The sequence below is a fragment of the Lutjanus erythropterus genome, chromosome 18, assembly GCF_056507025.1.
Source record: "Lutjanus erythropterus isolate fLutEry1 chromosome 18, fLutEry1.hap2, whole genome shotgun sequence".
Taxonomy (NCBI): Eukaryota; Metazoa; Chordata; class Actinopteri; order Lutjaniformes; family Lutjanidae; genus Lutjanus; species Lutjanus erythropterus.
In genome coordinates, this window is record NC_139334.1 from 29334850 (window position 1) to 29357324 (window position 22475).

Below are 22475 nucleotides of genomic sequence, written 5' to 3' on the forward strand. Positions count from 1 at the left end.
AACATTTAAATTTGCAGTACAGCAATTGCAGAAAAAAACAAAAAAAACAAAAACTGTTTAAATGTACAAATCTTAAGAAGTTGCTGCAGCAAACCCTTTTGGTTTTAAGTAAACAGTAGTGGCGTGTTTTCATGGTGTTGGTATTTAAACCTGCACACACATAATCACATCACTGCAAGCATAAAGGCACGCACATGAAAGTAACACATGTATGCCTTCTCATACACATGCACATACACATCCATGCATGCAAACATTTCATTTGTGCACACACACACACACACTTGCTCCAGACTATGCTCCCCCTGACATACACACACACACACACACACACACACACACACACACACACACACACACAGATCTAACACACTGTATGCATTTTCCAGAGAGCTCCCCTCTGACGCCGGCTGAAAATAGCTCCATCTCGTCGGTGTGTGAAGTGTCCGGGCTCTCACAGCTGATTGTGTGGCCCGGAGAGGAACAGCGTGAGGCTGTGGGATGTGACAAGAGCGCCGCCGTGGGTGGAAACTTCTCTTAAAGGAAAATTCCACCCACTAATCCTCTTAGATATCATCAAGTGTTGAAGCTGGCTCTCTTGGAGCTCACTCTCAGCTGTGGGCCGTACGTGGGTAAAGTTCAGTCTGTGCTGACTTTTAGCTGCTCTGTAGACATTTTAGTCCAAGAATTGAAAGCAATACTTACAGATTGAAAATAATTAGTCTTGCATGTTTATTTGCATGCAAATTTACTGGAACAGGGAGAACAGTGTTTTAAGAGACGGTGCAAAACTGCAACTGAAAGAAGTTTGTTGATTTTATTCTCAGATTTTAAGGAAATGACAACAAAAGCTTGTGTTTACTGCTGATATGTTTGTTCAGTTAAACATTTTCTGCCATCAAATGTGGGGAGGTAGAAGCCAAACACAACCATATGTTCTTTTCCTTCCTGGTTTTGCAGCAATATCGGTCTGAAATAAGCAAAATTATGGATACCATTTTTCAGTGCAGACTTCATTTGGATTTCAAGCAATTATTTCTTGGTAGAACAGCACGGACACTTTCTCAACAACTTTTTTGAATAAAAAAAAAAACGTTTTAGGGAATGAAAGAACACAATTAACAGAATATTTAAAATTGATCAAATAAATTATAGGATGTGGAATTTAAACAAAAAAATCCTGATGTGTGATGGAAGAAGATAAAGTTTGAATTGAATTTGAATATTAAGACATTGCCTGAACCAAACCCATTCTGCTTTATATTCATTTTTATTTTGTTTCATTTTCACTTTTTATATAACTTACTTTAAACTTACTCACCAGATGCACAATTCTCCTGCCATTGGCTGCAGTATCACAACAACCCCTTAGTTGCAACCTACACCCTGAAAATGGCAAATTAGCGCCTGGTACGCTAATAATATAAATGTAAACAAGCTAGCAGCTGTTACCATTTCTTTTGCAGAGATGTAGTCATTTTAATGCCAGAGCTCAGCTTCCAAAGTGCAAATTTTCCACCAAAACAAGTTCCCACTCAACACTATTCTGCAGCAGCTCCGTCGCTGCATCCTGGTCTCAGCTCCGCCCACGACGTTTGTGATTGGCAGTGGGATCAATTCTGGCCCCTCGCCTTTGGCCCACAACGTGATGTCAAAAATGTAATACAATCTGGCCTGCTTTTTTTTTTCTAGTTGTTTCATGCCAATTTAAACAACCCCTCAATTGAGCAAACTTGAAATTTAGAAAAAATAATTCTAACCAACAATTGTACACATGTATTTCTGAATATTTTTTTATTAGATATTTATTATATATTTATATATTTATTTTAATATTTATGATCAGTTATGTGACTAGAATTTAGCTAGAATTTTTACCACATACTCTGCAGTGTTTGATGAAAGCTCAGACAAAACCAAGGATACTCAGCTCGCCTTTTTCATGGTGACCAGTTCAAAGTGAGAGAAGAGTTCCTGAGTTTGTGTCCAATGCAAGGCTAACGAATGGATGCAAGAACACACAGAAACTGCTTATTTTCACCTATGATATTACAATCCCATCAGCAGCCCCCAGCCAATTTCAGTGTGAGACCCCCACGGTAGCTATAAAGTTTTTTGATACCTCTGTTTCCATCCTTTTGAGAAGTGACTACTGTAAGGTACCACAAATTAATAAATAAAGCATAAAAAAATACATTTTCTCCCATCCAGGACTTCACTGTCACTGAAATATGTGCCTGCAAACACCACAACAAAAATAATGAACCCAGAAATATAAAGAACATTCATATTCAATGTATCAACCAGTAATAGATTTAGGGTGCAATTTTCCTTTAAGCGGGAACACCGACACACAACACACGTTTAATGTACCTAAGCCAAAGTGTGAGCTCTTGTTTCCGGTTGTGCGTGTGCATCAAACAAATGTTGGTGTGTGTCTGATCATGTGTGTGCTTGTGACCAGGGCACTGTTTGTTTTTAGTGCTGCATGCATCTATTATGAAAGTCTGTGGGGGTGTAAAGTGTCTTTACACAACAGAGAACACCACAGAACAGCACCATCACTCAGTTTAACAGCTACAGTTAGCCGCAGTGTGATTAGCATTGTTGCTACAGCGTGAGAATGTCCCGTCAGTCTGTGTGTGTGTGTGTGTGTGTGTGTGTGTGTGTGTGTGTGTTGTCCTCCATGATCCAAACTCCCCCCCGCCCCTCATCCTTTCATCTTCCTGTTCTCACGCCTGTCAGGACTTCCTGCTCACGCCCGGCTGGCCCCGCCCTCTGCGTGGCTGACAGCCCGCCCGCTCGCTGTCACTGCAGCGTCCGTGTCCTTCCCTTTAATCGTGCGTCGCCGCCCCCTTTAATTGGCCTGTGTCGTTAAGAGGTTGTTTTACAGTGTGCTCTCGGAAACGTGTTTTATGTACTCTGTGCGGTGTGTTTTATTGTGAAAGGCGGTGCATTGTGTTTGTGTGGTGGCTAAAACAGAGAAGAGTTTGACATCTGTGGGTAACCAACACACTGTACTGTGAGTTCATGTAGGTATAATTAACTACAAACACGTTTGTAAGTGCAGACGTTGATTTACGGCTCAATAAATGCCACTTTGGGTGATGCATGACATAATCCTGCATGCAAGACTGGAAATTACTTTGATTTAGTCACAGAAGTGAGAAAAGTATATGATATATAAATATCAACACAGAGAAAATAATACGTGCCTTGTTTAAGACATAATTTAAATTGCTTAATTTGATTTATTCACGCAAATCAGTCTTTTAAATAGATCATTGTGCAAGCGTGACAAGTTGAGGCCTTGCAGAACCTTGGTTTTGACTTTAAAGGACCATACCAGTGTTTTTGCCTCTCTACAAAATATATTTTTCTGCATAGAGGTAAAATGTGTGACATCATTATAATGTATGTTTAAAAATGTGCTGTAGTTCTGCAGAGTGGCCTAAAAAGTTTGTTCTCCAAATGGAAGAAAACATATTTGATCCAGACCCTTCCAAATGTCACATCATCATGATTAAATTAGTTTTTTCAGTGAAAATTAAAGTTGTGGTACAAAAAGACATATTCATAAATGATATTGCAATTGTAAGATCTGTCAAAAATAATAGCCCAATGATTTATTTTGTTATATCGTGCAGCCCTGTATTATAATCATACAACACCAAAAGGTTTTTTGCAGAAAGTGTCATTACAATAGATATTTATAGCCACGTTTCTTTGTTTTTTTTAATTGCAGCACAAACAGTATCCCATGATCCCACACTCATCCTTTTTATCACCTCTTTCTCTCTTTTCTTTCCTGTGAGAAACTGACTACATGACTCATTGTTCTGAATGTGAGAAAATGAGTGAGAGATGACTGTAAGTTCACCGGCAGCCATGCAGCGACCTCGGCATGTTTAACGTCTTCATGCAGGCACTTCTCTGCTTTATTGCCCCTCTGTGTGACCCCGGTGTAGTTCGGAGGGGCCGAGGCTATCATTAGCGGGACCTTTGGCCCTCCCCTTTACTCCGCAGCCAGGCAGCCAGCTGGTCCAGCACTCCCTCATTAGCTCCGGTCCATCTCGTCTCCACTCTACCTGCTGGTCATGTTACTACCCTCCTCTTATCACAAACACCACGTAAGCAGCACTCTTTAACCTTGCCCCCCCCCACCCGTCTCTCCCCCGCCTCCCCCTCTATCTTAATCTGTCTAATGTGTGTGTAAATAACGTTTGCGTGGTCCAGATAGCTTTTGTTTTACCATCAAACAAGCCCCGACCATGGGAACCTGGTCATTAATTACCATGTGATTCATGGTTATGGCTCTGTGTCTCGTCTCGCCACTAGTCTGTCATTAAGACTTTCCCAGACTTCCCATCCCGGCCTCTCCCAGCTAACAGCTCACCCACACCAGCACTCAGCCCTGCTAAATCATCACCACCACTTACACACAATATCAGCACCTTCTCTTCCACCAGGAAATGCACGCTGGTTTCCATGCATATTACAATTACCACCATTCTTCTAGGAAAAAATGAGGACATTGTGGCTGCTAAATGAGAGGATTCTGCAGAATGTAAGTGCACAAGTTGAATATAGAATAAAGTGGTTCAAAAGTTCAAAAGTTGCACGAGTCAAACTGGCAATCATTTTCAGCTGGTATGAAGAGATAAGCTGATAATTGCAGATTTAACTGCAGTTATGTAGAGGTGGAACCATGAACACGACTGTGATAGAAAACTTTTTTTTTAAATGCAATCAGAATACTATGAAGTAAATGGCAAGTTAGATACAGTATCTGAGTGGTCCCCAACCTGAGGGTTGGGTCCCTCCATTGGGTCCTAAGACGTGGTTGCAGAGTGATTAATGAGTTAGAGGGAAAAACATACATTAAAAACATTAATAAACCTAAATGAAAGAATAGGTCATTTACCAGTGACTCCCAAAATGACAAACAGTTTGAGACTATTCGTACTGTACCTTCGTTGTAAATGTGATTAATGTTGTAAAACAGTTTGATGAGTTTTAGGCACCAAAACTCATTGGTTAGGTAAAGGAAAAGATCATGGTTTGGGTTAAAATAAGTCTGTCTAGTCTAGTTGGCGTCGGGGCTCCGACCTCATCACTCCTCACAGATTATGTTTACATTGAGATACTGAGGAGTGATGAACACATGTCCTGGACCCCCTGTTGGAGCCTGCAGGTGGATGCTGGGATGAGGTTTTAGCGGTTTAAATAGACCGCCAGATTGGAAGGGTGCGTTTGGTATGTGTTACAGAGTGTGGGGTGAGTCACGTGTGATTTAGGTGCAGCTTGAGTTGACTGCCTGAACCAGCTCACAGACGTCTGACATGAGTTAAGTACGTTACATACATTAAGATATTCCAATGGTGAAATCTGGTTTCACTTGGAATATGAACAGTGTACATAAGTAACACAAATCTTGTTACTTCTTCCTAAATTTTTAGCTAATTTCTTGTAAAGATTTTAGTGTTTTAGCCAACACACCCTCATACCTAAATAACAAAATAGGTCATTTGTCAATGTCTATCTGAATTGTTTTGTCCCTTGGCGCTGAAACGGTGAGATCCAGTTGTCTGAGACAAAATCAGACATTTTTCCAGCATTAGAAAAGCAGTTTCTTTTCTCAGTTGTGATGGAAACAATTTGAATAAATCAAAAAAGACAGTTTTGCAACACATTTACTTCAGATTGTGATTAAATGAGCCTCCTGCAGTTTAAATGAGCAGTGTTTTCTCCACACTTCAGTATGTGGAGCAGGTTTCAAGTTTCTCTTGTTAAATTGTTGAAATTGGCTCGTTAGACATGTTGATCAGTCGGGGAAGCCTGAGTAGATTTTTTTCCTGCTGTGCTGAAGGCTGAAGCTGCCGCTCAGAGGAACAGAGGGGCTGCTGTCAGTCTGCTGTCAGTTGCTACATTCAGTTTGAGGTTTAGTAACAGCTACAGACTGAATGGGGATAAGGCCAAGAGGCTGGCAGGAGTAATCTTACTGCCACCCCCCCAACCACCACCACCACACACACTCTGCTCACTCTGTGTGTGTGTGTGTTTCTGCATGTGTCTACAGTAAGAGAGTTTATGGAAGCTCACTAATGACAAAACCAGTCAGAGAAAGGAGTGATGATCAAGTATTTGTATTTAAAATAGAAGAAACAATAATAGTTTGAATAGTTGATCGACAGAAAATAGATCCATGATTGATAAAAGGTTAAAGGTGCAAGAAAGTAAAGCAAGCCAGAGGAAGGGACATGACTTTGCCTCTGTGCTGATGACCACTTAAGTCGACCAGTATAATATCGATTACACACAGCAACCAGACATTTTGGTGATTTTGGTGCTGGTAAAACTTTTAATTCAACATTCACAACTCGCCCAACTTGGAGAGACCACTACTTCTGTTGCCGAAATGCACTCGCAGCTTTTTGATGATGTCGGCTGTAAAAGGTTGTATTCACAGTTCGTTGCCTGTGTTGAGGACATTGCCCACAGCCTTCGTATTATGGAATATTTTTACATGGTGGTACACTTTTACTTAAGTAACTAATTTAAACTGTGAGAGAGAGAGAAAGATTTGAAAGAGGAAGAGATTTGTCAGTGCAGAGAACATTTGATGTCCTCTGGATGGAAGAGGAGTCATGTTTCTGGAGCAGGACACTGTCAGACTTAATGGTGTGTGTCCCTGGCAGTTCTGTGGAAGCCTAAATGTTGGTTAACGCCCTCTTACATTCTCAAGTGCTCAAGGCCCGAGGAACAGACTGAACGGACACCTCGTATTGTGTTCAGGAATGCGACTTGCATGTTGATCAAAGCTTAAATTTGCTGCTCATTCAGTAGTTTTGGCGTCAGTAGGCCTCCATAGGTTTCTGCTGCTGCTGTGTGTGTTTGTATATAAGTGTGAGTGCTTGGTGTTTTTCTGTGTGGGTGTTGCTCCAGCTGCCCCAGACTGTAACTTACTCTACCCACGTCTGTGCCCACACACACACACCCTACTTGACCCCCTCAGCCCAAACAGTTGCTCACGTCACTTCAGCGGAGGCGAGAGCAGCCAGACTCTGACTGTAAACGCTCTGCTCAATGATCAGATGATATTAGCAAATAAATCCCGCTATCAGGTGTCTCACTTTTTACATAGTTTGAGGTCCTGCCGTCCTCGTGCCGGGTGTGTCACGGCACGGACATCGAATCTCTGCGCGTCTCGAACTCCACGACGTTATCACGCAGGTCTTTAACTGCAGCCGGTGATTTTCTTTCAGCTCCCAGCAAAAGGTTAGAGCACATTTAAGCCATGTAAAGTATTTAGAGATTTACAGATTAAATTTTGCAGCTTTCAAAATGCCCTTTTAGTTCACGCAGTAACTGTTGTTTTCATGTATTATCCTGCAGACAGTTCACTCTGGCAGGATCAGGGGTGTGGTCAGGAATCTTGGACCTTGTGCACAAGAGGTGTGACCTCCCTACAATGTGCCTGATCAGATACACGTTTAATATTCATTTATTTGTCAAGTGTTTAAAAGTGCTTTAACGACATAATTTAAATGGATTTTGGCTTAGACTTAGAAAAATCTTAATGTCTTATTTGGATCTCACTTCTTACATAGTTGCTGTTTTGTTGTTAACCCTGTAACAAGTAGCACTGAAACTTCTCCAGTCAAAATCTCTAAGTCCTTTTTGTGCCCTGATCGAGGAAAAAAATTGACTTTTTGTGTAAGAGAATCTAGGCAGGGTTGTAGCTTTCTGTTTCACACATCTGCTTCCGTCACTCTTCATGTGCGACATTATCCAAAAACGTAGCCTGGCATTGCCGGACCGAATGGTCTGGAATCTCTCACTTCATTTTTGATTTCCAAAGGGTGAACTATGTGTTATGTAGCAGCATCCAACTTGGGTCGGTGCTTGCTTGCTTGTGTTTTTGGGCCTGGTTGCAAAGTTTCTCAAATGACAGCTAAACAGTGCATTAAAGTGTGTTTCTGAAAACACTGTGTTGACTTTTTACGTTTAAAGCTGCACTCACTGAAGAGGTTGACGGCTCCAACACACGTTCAAGACCTTCTCGTCATTTCAAAAATCGTATTTGTTTATTTAAGGGGCTCAAAGATCGAACCATAGCTCAAAATCAGGGGTGGGCAATGATTTTTCATGTGGAAAATGTGCACATGAGAAACTGATCAGGCAACTTTTCAGATCTGGACCGGTGACACTCCACCGTCAGTCTTTGTATCGTCCCAATTCGATAGATTAATGGTGATGAGATTCACAAAAGATACAGTAATCTTCGGAGAAAGATGAGGGAGACGGTGTGATGTAGCCAGCAAGAGAATATTTCAGCAGGATTTTCGTGTGGCTGTTTGGAACAGGTACAAACTCTCTGTCCTTGATGACGGTCAGAAGTCAGACCCTCTGTCCCCCCGCGGCACCTAACCCCACTCCTCTACTGTTAAACACAAACACAAATCATCATTTGTTATGTCTGTCTGACATCTATCTTTTCAAACAATGGAGACACAACTCTGAAATGTATCCTGTTTATTACAAATAAATATTTCCATCAGTGTGTATCTTTTGTGAAGTGCAGTGCCGAAATAGAATCAGCAATGAGCATGAAGGTCTAAAGATAGAAACAAAAAAACAACAGAACTCTTAACAAATCAATGAGCCACATTGTTGCACCGGCTGACATGTTCTTTCATTACCATAAACACACACTGTAGTTTATTTTGACTCACACACACACACACACACACACACACACACCGTCCAGCTGCTCCAAATACACTCTAACGTACCAAATGTGGATTAATCCGCTGTTGAAAATAGTTAGTCAAATTTGTTTTAAACTGTGATCAGCTGTTTTAGGAAATTACTGAGCCCTTGTAAATAAATCAAACTATATGATTTGAACAATTTGTATTTGTAAGATTTATGTATGTCTTCAGTGGGAACCAGTGGATGTTGAATCCACAGACAGAGCAGTGAAAACAAAACTGTTCAAAGAAAAATTAACACGTTGTTGTTTCTGGTCATTTCTTGAGATTTGATAAGACTCCCAGTCTGAATACATGACAATATTCATTGTCATCATGCCACCAACAAGCAACAGGAAATGTCATGTTTTTTAAAATGTTTTTGGGACTTTTATGCCTTTAATCAATAGGAGAGCTGAAGGTATGACAGGAAAGGGGGCAAGAGTCGGGGAATGACATGCGGCAAAGGTTTGCATGGAGTCAAATCCATGTGTCAAACTTTGATGTACTCCTCCTGGCAGGTTGACCAGATCCAACTCAAATGTGGCCAGAAAAGCCTTAGCCTTGATGATGCTTATTGTAAAGATTGTGACGTTTTGTTGAACACCGTTCCTGTAGTGGCACAGTCATTGTAAATCATTAACTTGTTATAACTCCAATATACATTGTTCAATATGCCCCAGATTTGTCTGATAAGAGTCCCACCCTGAGGACATCTACACGCTGATGAGTGGTCAAAGTCATTGCATCAAGTTCACATTTCTGATTGTTTTTGGGAATCAGGGACATTGTGACCTCTGGACTAAAGGACCATTCAGATTGTTAGCAGCGCTAACTTTGAACAAAAGAAAACTTCACACATCTATTTGATGAGACAGGTGTGTAGGAGAGGAGCGAGCGGTCCAAGAAGTTGCAAAAGGACTATTTGTGGTGTTTTGGTACTAGACCTTCATCAGGCAAACCATCTTAAATAGGGAGTGGTTGTTAGTCTTCAACCAATCACATTCCCCAAGTGCAAACGAAGGACGAAAATACCAATTAGATATTAGACACACGACAGTAACCAGAACAGAGTAGAAAAATATTCCTGGACACAAACCTTTTGCCCAATAAAGCATTGTAAATAATTGTTATATTGCAAGTTGGAAAATGTGTGGTGCATTATGAAGCGCAGAATACAACAACAGAGACCCCGGACTGTTGAGCAGCTGAAGTCATACATAAAGCAAGAATGAGGAGGAATTTCACTTTTAAAACAACAGTTAGTGTCCTCAGTTCCCAAACAATGACTGAGTGTTGTTAAAAGAAAATGTGTCAGAGGGGATAAACATGCTCCTGTTCCAACTTTTTTGAAACGTGAGACGTGTAAGGCCACATGAATTTCTCCTTATGGGATAATAAAGTTGACCCTGAGCCTGAGTACTCTATGAATGCTGAGAAAAAGCATCAGCCTTATCCTCAAATCAAAATGAGATCATCATATCAAACCAAACTACAAACAAACAATATGAGAAAAACAGGATGGAGTTACGTATGTGCTTTACATCCACATCAATACACACATTGTATTGATTGTTTGATTGTTTTCTCCTTGAGTGCAAAACAACCAAAAAAGTCATAGTGACACACATGAACATACATGCTCGGGAAAACAGGAAGTAAGAACACACACACTGTTATACACAAACAGGAACATGACACACAAGGGACAAGACACACACATACCTGTACACACACACACACGCAGAAATACACAGATGTAAGCATGCACAGCCACACATGAACAGTGATGTTGTGAATTTATGCTCACACACACTCGTGGAGTGTGAAGTTCTGCTTCCAGCAGGTTCCTCTGATCCTTTATGTGCTTCCTCTATTTTTAGCCACCTCATTAAACTGGTGCTAATGATTCTTAGCCGTGTAAATGGTCTGATAAGCTAATTATTGGAGGAGAAAAACCTATTTCCATCCCACCCACATAAAGGCCTTTTCTGCGTCGCTGCTCTCTTAAAGTCTGTGTGATTGATAGCAGAGGTTTGGCGTGCGCGCTGTGTTTTTATTATTACTGGAGAGAAATTCCCTGCATCCACCAAAAGTGGAAACATTTACACAGTGAACATCAGAGACAGGCTGATCCGATCTCAGGGTTTTTGTTTGTTCTTCATATCTGTTGAGAGTGTTGAGAGGTCTGAATCCATCACTGATATTGTTTGACTGTGACTAACGATTATTTTGAAATGTTCATGTTTGACTGATTCCTTCGTCCTTTCTCTGCTTCTTAACTTAAGTCACTCCAGTACCGTCTGTGGTTCTCTGTCTCATTCATGCTCATTTTTTATTTTTTCCTCTCAGCCAGAAGGGAGAAGTAACTAAAAACATTTACTCAAGTTTTACCTTAATAACGTTATACTTCCTGTTTCCATTTTAGGAAAGACAAACACAAGGAAGGAAGAATAGAAAAAGTCTGAAAGAAATTAGAGGGGGAAATTAGAGGGGACAAAAAATGCTGTATCAGTATTTCTATGTTTCAGACTATGTAGGTACATAGTTGAACCCTTAGTTGTGGTCAAGTTAGCAATAATAAACATGCAACATCCAGTTAGATTTTTGAAATCCATCCATTGTCCACAACTGCTTATCCCGACGGGTCTCGGGCGGGCTGGATCCCAGCTGACACTGGGCAAGAGGCGGCGTACACCCTGGTCAAGTTGCTGATTCATCGCAGGGCTGACACACAGACACAAACGATCACTCACACTCACTTTCACACCTACGGGCAACTCAGAATTATCAATCAACCTATTATACTGCATGTCTTTGGACTGTGGGAGTAAGTACCTGCAGACACAAGGAGAACATTCAGACTCTGCACAGAAAGGTCTTGCCCCACCTACAAACTGGATTTGCTCCCTCTTGCTGTGAGGCGACAGTGCTAACCAATGCACCGCACCGCTCAGAGTTTTGAAATAAAGGCGCAAAAACTACTTGGTTAGCTTCGGAGACAAGCATGGTTTGACTTAAAATAAGTACATTAGTTAAGTCATTTGGGGCACGTAACATATGTGTCACATATGTTTAAAAAAATGAATGTTGAATATTGATTTCACATTTGATACAAACCATGGTCACCAGGGTGAAAGTCCTGTGTTTGTTTGACCCGTCCATCCACCCAAACTCCTCCACATATGGACTTTCTTGCTATTTATACCACATCACCTGACTACGACGGCACATGAGAACATAACGCTACAGGGACACCTACAGCGGCATAGGTCAGAGCTTAGTGGCACTGACCAAGCCGCTGTATTTTACATGCTGGGAATAAGAAGAGGCTGAGACAGCAGTGCTTTGAGCTACTTGCAGACATGAGAATGCTAACATGGTCACAGTTATAATGCTAAAATGCCAATGCTAAGTGTATGTAATGTTAATTTAAGGTGCTAGAATGCTAACATTTGCTAATTAGAAATAAATGCAAAGTACTGAAAGGGCTGATAGGAATCATAAGGTAATTGGTCATAAAGCAAAGCACTGACAAATGGACATTTTGACCTGATTGTGGTGTCTTCACTCAACATTATTACAGTTCATCCTGAGTGGATTGGGTAAAACTGTCACCTGCTGGTGGCACTAGGATGCATCCCCTGGGGGGCATGAACACTTCACAGTTCATGAAATAGTTGTTGAGATCTCTCAGCATGGACCTAATTGAAGGACTAAACTACAGACCGACTGTAACTCTCTAGAGTTACGCCACTTGCGTGGGGTAAAAATACAGCTTGATGCAGATTAGACTTTGTCCCTTCAAGGACAGTTTGACTTAATCTGACATGCTACATGGTTTGTTACACAGAACCATGTGGGAAGTCAGGAAGAGAGCAAAAACATCTTTTCCATATTTCAAGTGTTGTTCTTTGCTCTTCTTTCAATGAAGAAATACTCTCCAGTCCTGATAATTGATGCTATCTCATGATCCTCGCGCAAGGTAAAACTTGACTGGCTGAAACATATAAATTAAATTAAAAGCATTAATACTAATCAAATATACAAATATGTAAAATATGAACAAATATAGTCATAAGAAGGGTGAAAACAGTGTCCAGTAAAAGAAACAAGATGAAGACCCAAAAGTCAGAAACAGAAATGCAGAATTTTAAACTGTTAAATTAATAAGAAATGATCAGCTCTGTGCCACATGAGGAAAAACAGTTTGTGAGGAGCATCATAGTAACAGCAGGTCTGTACTGTTCAGTGGGCCGTGCTGCAGTCACCACAGTGCAGGACGTAAGCAGAGGACAAGTCCAGACATGTGAGCTGACCCTCCTGCAGATCTGACGATCCACAGGAATGTGAGTTGTATGCATGTGTTGAGGGGCAGGGTGACGGTGGAGGTGGCGGTGGCTGCAGCGGTGGTAGGTGGTGCAGGGGTTCATCTGTATCACTGTCGGAGGGTCGTCGTCATGTAGGTTTACGGAGGGACGAAAAGACAGAGGCAGGGTTACATTACACCACCTTAAATCATGTTAGCATGTTTGGTGTTTACACGGATGCTTCTGTGACATCAAGTCTTCATTTTTCATCAGTTCTCTCTCTCTCTCTCTCTCACACACACACACACACACACACACACACACACACACACACACACACACACTGATATGTTACAGTGCAACACAACACATACAGGAGTAACTGTATACACTGAGGCCTTCAACTGTAAGAAGGTCAGGGAGAGACATTTGTATGCCTGAGAGCAAATGTTACAGAAGCTCTTTAAAAATAATAAACTTTTACTGCTAATTTTACTGAAGCAATATTTTTTACAGTAAACTTAGTATAAAGGTAAGGAGAGAAGGAAGGAAGGTAGGAGACAATAAGAGAAGCAAACGGGGGTAAGGGAAAAAGACAAGGAAAGAAAAAAGGAGAAATCTTACTTCAGATTTTTTTGAAGTAACAAGCCTCAAGTTTGGAGAAGCTGCAGGAATACTGGTGTAGGAAGCTAAGCCATGTACTGCTGTGGACAGGGTCAGCAGCAAAATGCATTTTAGACACTTAAAAAATCCATATCAGTTTAAGTGTACCCTATATCTAAAATATTTTCAGCTTTATCTTGCCATCAAACAGTCTTTTCTGATAACCGTTGTTATATAAGCCAAGTATTACTCTCTCCAAAGATAATAGACTCCACTGGCATTTTATTTTGCAGAATACAAGAGTTTCTGGTCTACTGCTTCCTCTTTCTGTTAGTTTGTGCTATTATGTGACTTCTGTGCATCCAAACTAACACTTTTAAAGAGAGAAGTGACACATTAATACAAACAAACTAACAAACTGAGGCAGCAGTAGTTCAGTAACTCCCCTGTTCTGCGAGGTAAAATCAATGTTTTGTCAAAGGAGTCTGGTTGGATTGGAGAAAGTGATATGTGGTTTATTAAACGGCTTATTCCCACTGGAAAAGACTGTCTGACCCCCCTGAGACTCCAAACTATCACTTTAAATTTTACAAGTAAAGAAGAGTATCACATTGCTCCAGTTTAGGAAATTTTAATGTTTCCATGTTATATGAAGACAAACAGGAAAATAAAAAAAGGAAAGGAAATGACAGAAAGATAAGGAGATAAGGAGTAAGGTAAAAAGGAAGGATACAAGAGAGAAGGAAGGAAATAGGGAAGGATATAAGGGAAGCAAAGAGTGGTGCAAGGAAAAAAGACAAGGATGGAAAGAAAAGGAGAAAGAGTACATGGGATGGGAATAAAAAAATCAGCAGAAAGTTCCTTTTTTTTAAGTTTTAATTAACATGTGTGAACAAAATCTGATCCCAGATCCCTTAAGTTTTCAGCTCAGTATCAGTATATGTTGACTTGTGGCACTATGAGTCTCTCTGACCAGTGACCGCCAGAGTCGATAGATTTTTCTGTCCCTGATCTGTTCAGTGCTGCTGTGTCTGAGTTGTTTGGTAAATCCAGGCTTTAATATAAACTGTTGGCTGCAGAGGTGTGTCACACAGCTGAAGTGGCCCGCGGGCAGTTTGGGCTTTACCGACTGGCACTGCCTGTGCCTGCCCGCACGGTTCCAGCCTCCTGTCAGGCTGCTTTCACTCTTTCAGGTTACAAGTGTTGCAAACAAAATGCTCCATTAACGATGGGTTACCAAAATACTTCATTTTGATAATCCTTGTAAGAAAATATCCCCTGCCAAGGAACAACTCAAGCAAAGCTGCACGTTGCAATTGCTGCAAGCCTGATTTCAAGGTGGGCTGCATGGTGTTAATACCAACAACAGTCATTTAAAGGTGCATCCATCAATTTACGAGTGCTCCTGCTATGATTAAACGCTTTAATAAGCTGCCTCTGCTGCGAGTTGAAAACAGAGTCCGTCCTGCAGAGCAATTTGTTTAGACGGGTCAGTGAAATCACCGTCACCGATCACCGTCATCAGCAGCCGGGCAGCTTAACTCTCATGACAGTGCTGGACATTTGGATGCTTGTTACATCTCCCAGACTTGTGTTTTTGGTCACCCTCTCTCCGTCTGCACCTGCTGACTGTGTTTCCCTCCGTGACGCCACTGTCGCCGGTAATCACAACCTCTCGTGAACAAGCATAAACACACATTAAGCCTGCTGCTCCTCCAGCCTGCACTTAAAAGATTGAGCCTGGACGCAGATTTGCCCCCGTATAGATTTTCCCCCTGGGTGTACAGTAATTAGAGAGATCAGCTCACCACTGTGAAGTTCACTAGGCTGCAACATCCAGTAAGTTGCTGTCTGTAGCGCCCCCAGGTGGAAATACATGCTAATAAAACCATATAGAAGCCCTGATTAACAAAAAAAGGTCATTGCTGCCTTTATTAACTTAATGTTTTTGGATTGTTCTCATGTGAATGTTGCAGTGATCGGGTTTCCAGACCTTTGTCAAGGAAGCTGCACGGGCCTGAGTGGCAGCACTCAGCTGTAAGTGTGGTCTCACGTGGAGGTCAGAGGTCAGGAGGTCGTTGACTGAGACGTCGAGCGGCAGACAGCCAGTCTCACCTCCTCAGCTCACCTCCTCTTGCTCTCAGCTGATTTACAAACTGTGAAATTGAGAGAGAAAAAAAGAACCCGGAGCTCTAAGGGAGACAACATGAAGAAATCCAGGAAAGACCAGTGACACTTTGATCATTTACATTATTCTCTGCATAAAGTGCAATAAATTGCATTAAAAAAAAATTGGTCCATTTGCAGCTGTTTTTTTTTGTTGATTAATTCATTAGCCTCATTTATAAAAACTAATATAAGAATTAATCAATAAGTAATGCAAGTAATAAATACATATTCATAAATGGAAATTTGTAACATACATAAATAAAATAAAACTGATACAAAATCAAACTTTTGTATAATTAAAAGATCACCTGGTGACTGTTTGCTCAGCAGCACACTGGTCCTGTTTGATCTCTCCACCCCAGCTCACCCCGCCCTGCTGTGTCGCCTGTGATTGAAGGTGTGTGTGTGTGTGTGTGTGTGTGTGTGTGTGTGTGTCTCCTTTGAACTTCGCCCTAACAGGAGACCAGGCTGCACGTCAGCCCAGTTGTGTGGCCCCGAGTGGCCGACCTGAGGGCCCGAGTTTGTTTAGCTGCCGTTCAAGTGCTCTTAAATGGAGATGTCTGCTGCAGTGTGTGTGTGTGTGTGTGTGTGTGTGTGTGTGTGTGTGTGGAGATGGTGGCAGACCTCGGGGTGATATATGTCTCGTCTCCCTCCCCTCCCCCCTCCCTCCGTCAGTCGCCCATTTGCAGTTGATCACCTGTTCTTTGGTCACAGGGAGGGGGGTCTGTGTGTGTGTGTGTGTGTGTGTGTCGGGGCACAGTAGATGTTATTGATTTTCTCCTGGAGTGTTGGTCGTAGCTTGTTGCTGTCAGCTCTGCAGTTGGTCTATGTGTGTGTGTGTGTGTGTGTGTGTGCGTGCGCACGTGTGTGTGTGTGCGCGCGCGTGTGTGTTCTTGTACTTCTGTGTTTGTGAGGATTTGTTAGACTGTGACAGCGAGGTCATCCTGACTTCTTCTTCATGGCTTTTTGAGGGTTAAGATTTGGTTTTAAGGTTACAAGCAAGTTGAGGTTATGGTTAAGGTTTGGGGCGAAGGAATGTTTTATGTTGGTCAGGGTTCTCACAAATATAGAACCTGAAATGTGTGTGTGTGTGTGTGTGAGAGAGAGAGAGAGAGAGAGAGAGAGAGAGAGAGAGAGAGAGAGAGAGAGAGAGAGAGAGAGAGAGAGAGAGAGAGAGAGAGAGAGAGAGAGAGAGAGAGAGAGAGAGAGAGAGAGAGAGAGAGAGAGAGAGAGAGAACATAGAGATGTGATATGTGTGTTAGAGTGAAAATGTTTGTGTTCAGGCTGACGGTGACGTCAAACCCGTGTTGGGGGTCTAATGAGTCAACGCACCTCCTCCCAGCAAGGGGTCTTTTCCCGTGTGTGTGTGTGTGTGTGTGTGTCTGGGGGCTACACATTCCTGCTTGTTGGCATTTTTTGTGGCTGCAGGACTGACAGCTGTGTTCACTGGAATCAATTAGAGTGGATGATTCAAACTTACAACAAATAACATGTAAAAACAGTAATTAATTAAGTGATTCAAAGCTCTTTTCATATTAAGTTTCTATTAGCAGCTGGAAAAAGTTATGAAAAGCGTTGCCTGAAGTGAAGAACCCACAGAGAGTTCTCACCAGAACAGAGCTAAAGGGAGAGTGAATATTGGACTTAGATTCATCAGGAATAACTCAACACGACTCTGATGGGACGATAATGTTGCTCTGAGTCTGTAGGTGTGTTTGCTAACATGTTCACCAGCTGGTAATTGGTCAGCGTGTTGCATTGCACCCAAGTGGTCAAAATTTAATTAATGCAGATCTAAGTTTGTCACCAGCTGCATGGTACACAAGAAATTAGATTTTATTATTCTAACAGCTGCAGTGAACTAAAGGGTGAATAAAAATACAAGAAAAACAGTAAAACCATAAACATTTAGAACTTGACTCTATAACTAACTGAGGAGTGATGCAATTTCTTATCAATTCATTCCAATTAATATAACTGTTAATCTAAAAACGTGACCATCCTCTGCCAAGTTCCCTCCCTACTACAATCGTGCCCCCCCAACTACAATAAATTTTTTATGAAACACTCTCAATTAAATACTGATGCCTCTTTATGACCTACATAAGCAAACAACATGATCAGCAAAAAAGATTTGCTATTTCTATACAGTTATTATTAATGTCTGCCAGCAGGTCAGCATGCAAACTGGAAAAGCTTATGTTTCATATTATATATTATATTTTCTCAGGCAAAGTTACAGTGAGTCGTACGTTAGCCAGTTAAACAGAAGCAGGAGGAGAATTTTCTTTAGATAATTTTATTTTTGATGTTATATTTTGTGGTTATTATAGTAAAAACACTACAGATTTGTCCACAGGGGCCTTCAGAATCCACACGGTTCCTTGCAGCTGCTTTAAATACCACAAAGCACAAAGGTACAGCTAGTCACACATAAAAATCTGTCCCATTGTTGGGAACATGATATCTCTGGAATGCCTTGAGCAAATTACTTCAAATTTGGTACAAATGTCTAGGGATGCACCACATTCGCACGCATGCTCTGCACGATGATCACGTCATGCACGCAGCAGATATACGTCACATCCACAACAGCGCTGATCACAGCAGCACACACTCAGACACATGATTACATGAAGTCTGTGTTAGCGACAGATTCCATGAACAGGATGAAGAGATGACAGACAGTTTACAACGACGGTGTCACCAAACAGCGGTAAACTTTCTAGCCCTTCAGGCTAATGTTGGCCAGCAGCAGACTGCTGTTCACAGACTGACAGTTCAAATCTCACCTGCTGTTCTGACTGAAGAACAAACAACCGTGTTGATGTGTCTCCTCAAACATTTTCTCATCTAGACTTGTTCTGCTTCTGTTTTTCTCACTGCAGAGTTTTACTACAACAAACTGTTGCACCACGTCAGTCTCCGGTTTGTTTACATCTGCTTTCACATGAGATCGTGTAAAATCACATCCCACAAGATCCCGCAGGAGTCTGCAGAATCTCACAAGATCATGTCCACCCTAGTACATAATCTTAAGCCAAAATTGGCAGGTCACAGCCTTAAAAAAATCAGAAAGCAGAATCGGCCAAGAAAATTGGAATCGGTGCATCTTGACAAACATCCCCTTGGACTCGAGGATAAACTGATTAGAAAGGCCACTGTGTCCACAACTTGGTCAGACACTGAATTGGCGACAATAACCTGAGGTGACCACCTTGAAACCGTGCTGAGTGTACAGATCTTCTGTGCTGCCATCTGTGTGAAGCATCAACGCTTAGAATTTGTAGCGTCTTTGCAGCGACATCCATATTTGAAGCCTTGTAGTCGACCACAAGCTCACTGGTTTCGCTGACATTGAACTTCAGGTGATTGTCGGTTGTCGCACCATGTGACGAACTCAGTCCTCTGCACTCCTCTGTAAAAACAGGCTCTGAGTGGACCATGTTTCTCTCTGGAAAGAATTCACTGGAATCATACATGTCAATACAGTGATGAAAAGTCCTCACTGCCTACATGAGTCTTCACTGACATGGGACTAAAAACAATAACATCACTGAACATATTGAAGCTAAAACTATAAACTGTTCAGTACAGATGTGTGTAAGATGACTGTGAGTACAGTCAGTGTGTTTGTTTTCAGCGGTGCAGCTGCAGGATTTGTCTCTGAATTGATGTCATGCAGAAACAGTCCTGCTTCTGTTGTTTGCAGCGGTTTTGAAGGAGTTGTTTATATTTCAAAATTCCCAGATCACAGGCAGGAAGATCATCATTATGCCTGCAGATCACAGGAGTAATGTAGCTGACGCGTGTTTTAAGTTGGATTTTCCCTTTAAGCCTCTTAAGGCCTGCACTTGAGAAACAGCTGTAACTCTATGATCCTGTAGCGCTTTGTTTGTGCTCATCCTCCCGACTTCCAGCAGAAAAGGGAAGCATTTCAGCCGCTTTGTTGTTCGGGGGCTTCACCAGAAATTAAATCTTGTGCGATGGCGGAGCACGTCTTCACAGAGACCTAAAAAAGGCAGAGCACAGCCACACATAATGCTGACACACAATACCATATCAACGCAGCCCTCCATTGTCCGGGACAGAGTAAGGCGATTCTGCTTGTCATCTTTGGCAACAAAAGCTACCAGCTGCCTTTGTGCAGCCAACAAGTGTCGTTATTCAGGCCCCACAAACACATCAGTCAACTTCGAGCGTGGTGGGTTGAGAAATCGCCATAGGTTGAGTGAAATGATGTTCTCCTGTGGTCGCTGAAGAGGCCCGCGAGGCAGGTTTCCTGGCAGTAGTCGTGGGTGTTGTCGTACACGTCTGTATCAGAAGAATGGGGAGTGTTGAGGCTTTTCACCCTCGCATTCCTGTCTGCTGGTTGCTTTTATTGTTGGAAACCAAGACATCTAATCAAATTGGACTGTCGTAATCATTTCAAGGCTCTCTGGTGGCTGCTAAGAGGGTTAAAATGGAGAAAAGGTCACTGCAACACTCAAACTCCTATTTTTCTCAATAACTTTCTCAATAAAGAACATTACATCAGTACAGATCCTCACGGAAAACTGGGCCGCTGCACTGGGGCCCCGCTTTATACTGGAATTCTAAGTAGCAAGATCTTTGCTTTATCGAGTTCTTGGAGGTCTGGAGAAAATTTGATTTTAAAGAAAGTGGGATAGTCCTGGGGTTTTTTCATTTCCAATAGTTTAATTCTTGGTAGCAGGACTTCCATCTTAGTAATGCATTCAGAAAAAAGAACAATTGTTGGCTGTGTTATTGGATGGAAAGTCAGGATGAGAGATCTAGGGATTACCTGCACATGGCCAGGTTATTCATGAACCTGTAAGGCAATAGAGGCAAAATAAAGACATTGAGAATGGTTTATGGAGAAACCTCCCCTAGAGTGCCAAGATCTATCAATAATCCTAAAAAAAGATCATAACAGTGGGTCATCAAAGTTTCAAGACTAATCAGTAATACAAAATTAACAGAAACGCACAATTTACATATAAGTTTTGGTTGAGATGCATTACAATGAAATCAATGAAGTCTTTACAAATTAGAGACCTTTTTAGATGTTTTTGAATGATGATGATGTTGACTGAAGTGATGGAAGCAGATTGTTCCAAAGAGATGGTAGACTCAGGCTAAATGATGTCCAGGTGACACCCAAAATAACTTTTGGCCACTTGGGGCCAGTGGAAACAATATTGACAAATTCTCACCTTTTGAATTGATATGGGGAGCTTGTTAGCTAGTCTTGCATAGCCACATGTATCTGCACGGGACTGTCTGTCCACACATGCAGCCGTGGTGCCGCTGCAAGATAATGTTGGGGGAACTTGTTTTGGTGGAACATTTGCATGTGGGAAGATGAGCCCTGAGATTAAAATGGGTAAATCCTTGCAAAAGAAAAGCTATCTAGCTTGCTTATGTTTGTACGAACCTGCAATTTTTAGTGGGTTGCTACTCTGAGGTTGGGGGGCTTTGAAAATGTAGATAGAGGATGCCACCTGAAACAGGCGACCACAGTCTGCATCCAGTGAGTCAGACTTGCTAACAGACTGCTTGTTAGCAAACAGTTGCTTCTTTACAGGAGTCGTGTGTCAGTTCACCTGCTGATTTTACATCCAACAGTCACTCTCTTTTAACTCTGTTTTGGTCTCCACCAACTCCTGAGAGACATATCTGGCTGTTTAGCTACTAAATGTTTCACTGTGCTCACCAGCTAGTCTCTTAACTGTGTCTGTCTGCTGTTTGCTGCTGAACAGGCAGTGTACTGTGGGTTTTTAGAGTTACAGTTTCCTGCTGTGACTGAAAATTCCACACAAGAGAAGAGAGGTTGTCACATTGTTTTCACATTTTCAGTGAAACATTATTATGGCTGCTTTAACAGCAGACGTGTCTACCATCTTCAGGGCATTGCCTCAGTTAAGGCTGGAGATACATTTGCTTTTTAACCTCAAATTTGTTTTAACCACCAGTTGTGTGTTTTGCATCTTAATGAAGGATTCCACCAGAGGGCACACAAGATAATTTCCATGCTAATATTATGCCATAGCATTTAAGACACAGAGTGGGTGCAAAATTAAATTTCTGACCACTTCTGATTTTTTTTTTTTTTTTAAATGATCAAAAATCCCTCCGAATTCCCACATCTAGCCACCATGATGTTTGGCATCAAAAACTTGGAGGTTTCTGTAAAGATTTTACATTTTTCAGCAATTGGATCCGGAACACTTCTGGAAGTTGGTCAGAAACCAGCATTTGGCTGGTGCTTTTTTCCCATCCTGCAGCTGATTGTTGCTGCTGGCGTGCTGACTGACCCCCGACCCTGTCACCTACCCATACTGCCCCTACACTGCACCTACTGTTTATGTGCGTGTTGCATCTTGTAGTAATTTCTGGGGACACGCACAACCAACACTCCACACGGATGCAGGATACACGAGACATCCATGATGTGCATATGGACATGTAGTTAATAGCAAGTATATCTCAGGCTTAAGGGCACAGTTCACTGCAACAAAAAAGCATTTCGTGCTCAGCTGGTTTGTCACATTGTGTCCATCCACCAAGTTCAGGCCGTCAGTGTGACAAACAGGTGGAAAGTAGAGTCCTGCACCAGTACTGAAAAAAACATCCACAG